Genomic DNA, 7,291 nt, shown 5'->3' with positions numbered 1-7,291 from the left:
CTGTTTATAAACTCTTTAGAGGGGTGAAGAAATAAGCAACAACTCGATTTCAGATACTTATTTTTTCAACCTTCAGCTATCTCTTAGAACAGTTTCTTACTTCTTTTAAAAAGGTACTTATGTTTTGCTGTATCAGAAAGAAGAGAAAAAATCTTAGAAACATATTAAGCATATGATGAAATTGAAAGGGTTCTGAAGAATCCTTTAGAATCTGTTTTCTTTGTGCAGGTACCAGATGTTGATGTTGGCAGCACTTAAGAGGGTCACAGGACGTTTAAAATCACTAGGCTGTGGTGAATAAAATTCCAGGTCTGTTGCACTGAAAATTATTTAAAACTTGTGTTTGTTTACTCAGTGGTAAGTAGTACAAAAAGCATTTTTCTTCTATATGAGTGTGTTTTAAACAGGTACATTTGACATACATACATGATCAATGAAAATGTTTAAAACACATTTGTGTCCCAGGGGCTCCTATCACTGCAGGCCACTGGTTCCGTTGAAGTCCATTTTCACATGTGCAGAGCTGATCACGCTGCACTTGACCTTCCTTGTAAGTTATTTGTTTCATGTACTAGAGGGCTAAGGCTACATAGCTGTGCAAGAAGGGGGAAAAGGCGTACGTGCTACACTTAGGTAGTATTTCCTTAGTGTTCTCTGACAGTAATTTTGAGAAGAAAACAGGACTTTTTATGCCCACCCCCCACTTTTGGGACTGAGCTAAATTTCTCATTGATAAAATAATTAAGAGTTTATAGTTTCAATGCTAAAATAGAAAGTAAAAAACTGGTTTTGAGGAACAAAACCAATTCCAACAGGGGGTACCTCTCTGTACTCACTGTAGATTCTTATTTATTCTTGTTTTATGGGTGTCACACTTGAGTAGTTAGGTTGCCTCCTTTCTTAGTTTTCCAAAGGAGTTTAATACATAGATCCTCCAGTTTGCCTTGTATCTTTAGTTAGGAGTTTGAACCAATGCTGTAAGTGCAATGAAATCCATTTCTTCTAGACTGTGTTATCTATCTTACTACTGTCCATCACGATAGTATTCCAGCTTTCTGTGGGAAGGGAAGTATTTTGAATAGTCTATCAGAGGAAATGGCTAGGAGGAAAAGCAGATCTCAGCATCTCTCATTTCTGGGATTACGGCTGACTTCTTCCTTTTTAGCACACCTTTCAGGTTGTGTATAATTATACAGAGTGGAAATAAGAAAAATAGTATGTGTAATGAAGTTAATTTTTATACACCAAAGAAGATGTTGCTTGTTCTGTTTGTAGATCCTGGTGCCTTGGTTTCATTCAATGACAAAGAGAGGTGTGGTGTTATTTGTGCTCTCATGTCGCTAAACCTCAGGAACATGCCAGGACATTTAGATTGAATTGTTATGTGAACATCACTGAATAATCTTCACAGTCCTAGATGGTGTGGCCTATTCCTTAAGGTTATGTGATACATTATCTTGCTCCTAAGTCACAAGACTATACAGCGTATTTCTGTTCTGCATATTGTAGCCAACCAGAACAGATATTTTTATATTTAAAAACATCTGAACACAGAAAAGATACAAAAAGAACACAGTAGAGATGCTGAAAATCAAGCATACATAGGGTGCACTTCTATGAGTGGAGTTTACAAATCTAAAGCCGTGGTGAGTTGGTGAGTGAATGGTGTGTGACTTTGAGGACCTGGGGCATTATAACAAACTACTGTAGACTTTGTAAGCTCTCTGCAAGTAGATCGGTTTTTTAATTAGTTGTATTCTTTATTTACATTTCAAATGTTGTCCCCATTCCTGGTTCTGCTTTCCCCCAAAACTCCCTAACCCTTCCCCCCTCCCCCTGCTCACCAACCACACACTCCCTCTTCCCTGTCCTATCATTCCCCTATACTAGAACATCTCGCCTTCTCAGGACCAAGGGCTCTTCTCCCTTTGGTGTCCAACAAGCCATCCTCAGCTACATATGCATCTGGAGCCCTGGGTCCCTCCATGTGTAGTCTTTGGTTGGTGGTTTAGTCCCTTGGAGCTCTGGGAGTACTGGGTAGTTCTTTAGTAATTAATCAAGTTACTGAATCTTTGCATTTTATAAAACTTATTTTTAAATGTTTGAATCTTATACTTAGATTAATATATGGATACATTGTACAAGATTATTTGACTGTTGTCAAGACATTTTTTAGTTAAAACCTTTTTCTGATTAAAAGCTAATATAAGAGCTGAAGTCTAAACAATGTCAGAATCATATCTTGTCATCCTGGAAAGTCGTCCGTGGGTGTGACAAGATGAAGTTGCCCATTTGCTTAGCACCGTCTCTCAAGCCCTTCTGAGGACTGCCTCCTCCTCAGGCACAAATGTGTCTGTAGTAGTTTTTCTGGTTTCTCTCCTTCTTCTTTTTAATCATAGATTTATTTGTAAGCAGATAATTTACCATCAATATTTTGCTCCAACAATAAGGCCTTTGTTTTCTTGTCCTTCAGTTTCTTTTTTTTTTCTTTTTCAACTATGTGTACATTAGATCATTTTATAAAAATTGCTTCATGTCAGTCTGTGGGACCACCATGTTCTCATGGTCCATTGTCAAATGAAGCATTGTCTGAACAAGCTAGCTGTCACACACAGCCATTTGATGTTTAGATTGGTAGTGTGTATAGCCACAGATCCTATATCCATAGGGTTTCTGGTCACCAAAAACAGAATGTTTTAAACTGATGTATTTTAACTTACCATTACTGTGATTATTACGACATAGGTCTTTTATATATTATATGCATACATATGTATCTATAAATTTATTATATTTACTTGTATTTATATTGCTAATCAATGTACTTATGTAAAGGAAACAGACTTGCATGGTAGGCAGCATTGAGGGGGAATTTTAGAATGCCTTTGTCACGTCTGTAGTTTAGTGGAGTATGTAAAATAAACAATGCCTAGTGTGTGATGAACGCCAAAGAGCTAATCAATTTTGGATATTACTCCTGGTTAGAACTCATGTAAGCTGTCCTGTATTATAGTTAAGTGGAAAGATGTATAGAAGCCTAATGTTTTGAGTGGGTAAATTTGTTTTGTAACCTGTGAAATGTGTTCCTGGGGATAGTGCATCTAACCTCTGAACTTTCCACTCATTGTCTATGCAGTGAGGATTCCAGTAATGCTTTTCTTTTGGATGATATGAGGATATAGGAATACCTTTTGTAAATTTATATGCAGTTTGCTAATTTACTAAGGTATTCTTGCCAAATGACCTAAATTAGAAGGAGGATGATTTGGATCAAGTCCCTGAGCTCACTGTCTAGAGTCAGATTACATTTGTCCATTCTACTTGGAAGAGGTGTGTGTGTGGGAGGAGGGGCATCAAAGATGTATGGTTTTAATCTTATTTTTGTTAGAGGCTATGACTACTCTAACCCCCATAGCTTCAATTAAAAAACTTGAAAATAGTTCATTTTCTAGTCTAATTACTTGGCAGAAATTTAGAATAGCAAGAAACTAGTAACAACCAAACCTTTCCTTTGCACTTACAGATCAACAGAAGAGATTCTTGGGTCCTAGAGACCAAAGAAAGAATCAGCAGGAATGCCCAGGGTGAATGATGGATTGCAGAGCCTGGCTGGTAATTACTTTCACTGAGCTAAAACATTAACTTGATACATGGGAGCAAGGCCAGATGAAAATCGGGAGGTGGACCTCTTCCTCCCCATGGAATGCCCATACTTGCCTTGTGGAGGTAGTTGTTTCTTTGGTGGGAGAGTCCAGCTCAGCTTCCTTTCCCGAGGCTCAGCATGGATTTTCATCTACCACCCCGGTAGACAAGGAGTGGTACCTTTGTTTTGGCCATTGTAATGATAGGTGTTTAAGTCATCCTGCTTTCTGAGATGGCAAGAACTCACAGTTTCTCAAGACTTTTCAGTAGGATAACCGATATTAACAGAGATTTTCTCCTCTTGGGGTTCAGCTTTTTTGTAATTTTTTTCCATAATGTGGGCTCTGGAACCCACAAGGTTGATAAGCATGACACTCTGAAGCACACGTACACCACAGAACTTCACACATGACACTACAGAGCACACGTCATCCCCCCCCCCCACACACATCGCCATCTTCACTTCATAGATGGAACCACTCCTGAACACATATAAAGGAGAGGCTAAGACAGGTGGGAAATCTGGGGTTTTACATGCACAGGCCAGAGAGAAGACGTTTTCACAGCGCGCGCGCACTATGGCTTTCTTTCGCCTTGCCAGCAGCCCCCCTCCTGGGACAACTCTGAGCTAGAGGGAGCGAGCACGACCCTGGGCGCGGGTGTAAATCAGTCACCTGAGCGCTGAGGGGCAGCGGCGAGAGTGCACGCGCATGGGCGGGTGGGGAGTGGCGCGGGCAGCGAGCATGGCCCGGAGCGGCCAGGTGGGGAGGGAGCAGGCCGAGTGGAGAGCTGAGGCGGCCGAGGGGCGCGGCCGCTAAGAGGAGACCAAGAGGTGGGGGCTGCACTTGAGGACCAGCTTGCCGAGACGGTAAGAAGTTTCCACCTCCTCTCCGCTTGCATTTGCATTGGGTGGGGACAGAGCCGGGCGGGACGCCCCGGGGCCACGGAGGGCCGCGTTCTCCTCTAGTGCGGCGGCACGAGGAGGCGGGCAGCCGGCGGCGCTCCCGAAATCCACCCCCACCCCTCAACTTGGCCCCAAGTTTTTGAGGTGGCTGCGGGCGGGTGGGCGGGCAGACGGGAGCGAGGGCTTCCCTGCGCCTTAGGTGAGCGGCGGGCAGTTGGGGACTCCAGAGGGCGCGGGACGCGGGGACCTGGGATACACGGAGCTGCCGGATCCAGCGGCAACTTTCCCAACTTGCCGGCCTGTTCAGAGCCCCGAGCTGCGGCTGGGCACTGGGGAGGGAGGGTGCAGGGGGCCCAGGCGCGGCCTGCGTGGGGACCGCAGCAATGCCCGTGCGGCTGTGGAGGACGCAGATGTGGCCAGTCATATCCTGCTAGACAGACACGTGTGTGCTTTCCTGAAGTGCGGTTCTGAAGCAGCCAGCTCACTGCGTTTACATACATGCCGAATGGACGGAAGGATTTGAGACGTGAAAGGGGGGCAGAATTAAAAAAAAAATACAGTGGTGTTGGAGCTCAGGAAAAAACTAGACGGAATCTCCAGTGGGATGAGGCAAAGTTTAAAAAACAAACAAACAAACAAACAAACAAACAAACAAACAAAAACCCAACTACTTGTAAGTGCCAAGTGGTGGAGGAAACAGGATGGCACAGCACAGGGAGACTCCAGCATAACCCCTGGAAGGACTGGCTTCTCTGCAGCTGGGAAGCACTGTCTGCTTTTGGGAGCTCATTTGTTAGAAATGGGGCTTGACCACGCTTTTTCTTGGAGTTCCCTACCACCCAGTGTCGCTGTTGTTAGCCCCACTTGGGGGCTCAGATACAGAGTGGGTCCTGTGTACATGGGATGTATAAGAAACGGGGTGATAGCAGGTTGACATTTTTCCCCCTTCCCTTCCCCCTGATGTGACATCTCTTGTTTCAGAGATCAAAGTCACAACTGGAATGTAGGAGATGGTACTGTCAAATTCAGACACACACACACACACACACACACACACACACACACACACGTACAAAATGCACCTAGGACTGCGGTTACAGTAATGCTGACAGAAATTAAAGAGGTTTTGAAAGCAGCGTGCGATTTATGATGCATCCCATTTACCCTAGAGTCAAGCTGTTGTAAAACTGATGTACAAAAGACATCATAAAATAGTCCTGCGTACCCAGGATTATAGTGGCAGAAAGTGACCTGTTTTATTAATTTTTAAGTACTTCTTGAACACTTGTAGTTGTTGGATCCTGTGTTTAAGTGAGGGATCAAAACAAAATATGAAATGTATCTGCTTAGAGCTGGAGAATTTCTTGTAACGGCATTTTACAGAACATTATAAAAGCCAGTTGCATGCCTTTTCTTCCCCTGGCCAGTGTTACTATTTGTGAACAAAGCTGTTCCCATATACTAATCACTGAGCGGTGGCTAAGTCCATTTGTCTCCCACCGTTTTCTATTCTGCACGTTTAGATGGTTTTGTGCACAGACACACATGCTTTAGGTGGAATTTATTTCTGACACTAAGTGTTTCTGCTCTGAACTTTTCCTCTAGACTAAGCCTTGTGTAAGTTTGATAGAACTTTCTTTCGCTCTTTGGAATCATCCACACGAGAATCCTTTGTGAGCCCTTAAAGGCTCTGTATTTTATATCATATTTGCAGCCGTTTCATTTAAACTTGTTCAGTTTTAATGAAGTTCTGAGTTGTAGGTACTCTTTCTGTTCCCGGAGAGCAGTGGATTTAAAATCCAGACTGCTAATTACTTTACCAAAGCATAGGAATGTCTTCACCTGAGGGAAGGGCTAGTAAACCTGAATGTGAACTTTGTGTAGAGGATCTTTCTGGAAGCATGTCTGAAATGCCTTGACCCCCTAATCCTCTGAGAATATTAAGTTGGGTTTGTATATAAAACTTTGGGTAAAAACCAACCTCATGTGACTTTTAAAAATATTGAGGAAATATTAATAGTAGTAGTGTATTGCTAATACCTGACTTACCCTCTTCTGCCTGAGATGTGAGTTATCTGTCAGGCAGGGATATGTGATTACAAAAAGGAGCAGGCAAAAAGCAGGGCTGACTGTTGCTATATTAAAATGTAAGTATTACAGTTTGAATTTTCAAGTGAGAGTTTCTGAGTTCAGTGCTTTACATAACATTTTGTCCTAATCTTGCTTGCTGTCAGGGATGTTTCTTGGTTGTGCAATTGCTGCAGTCAAGAATGCCAATTTGCATTCCATGAGTGTCATTTGATTACTTTTATCAGCGGAGCTCCAAGACCGGCCCAGTCCTCTCATTTCATCTTGCCATGTCATGAGTCAGTGCTGTGTTGTCATTTCAAAAATCTGCCTGATTTAGACAAGAAAGAAAAGTACTTTCATGTTGCAGCCGCAGTCCCCTGCTAACTTGTCAGCAGCAGGATATGATTCACTTGGGCCCAGAAGAATGGAACAGAGAGGCAGGTTAGATGGTTCAATAAAGCCCACGGACAGGTAGTGTGTGATGTCCCCAGAGAGCTGCAGTTAATGAAGAACAGGTCTGCTTAGTTCTCCATGCGCTGACCTGGTGCTGTCCCCACAGTTTTCTCATTTGATCTTTCCCAGCAAATTGATCTTTTCTTGTATTTTATTTGCCTTCCAAGTTAGTCCTTGAGGGACTGAAATTAGCAGAGCAACTTAAATTGGACAATACAACTT

General features: G+C 42.9%; 1 pseudogene; it reads left to right on the top strand.

The window, feature by feature from the left end:
• Nucleotides 1-7,291, top strand: part of LOC127666993 (ubiquitin-conjugating enzyme E2 G1-like) — an 85,499-nt pseudogene that overhangs the window by 22,779 nt on the left and 55,429 nt on the right.

This window comes from Apodemus sylvaticus, chromosome 16 (genome assembly GCF_947179515.1).
Source record: "Apodemus sylvaticus chromosome 16, mApoSyl1.1, whole genome shotgun sequence".
NCBI lineage: Eukaryota > Metazoa > Chordata > Mammalia > Rodentia > Muridae > Apodemus > Apodemus sylvaticus.
Note: the sequence above shows the minus strand (reverse complement) of the source record. Positions and strands in the feature narration are given on the sequence as shown.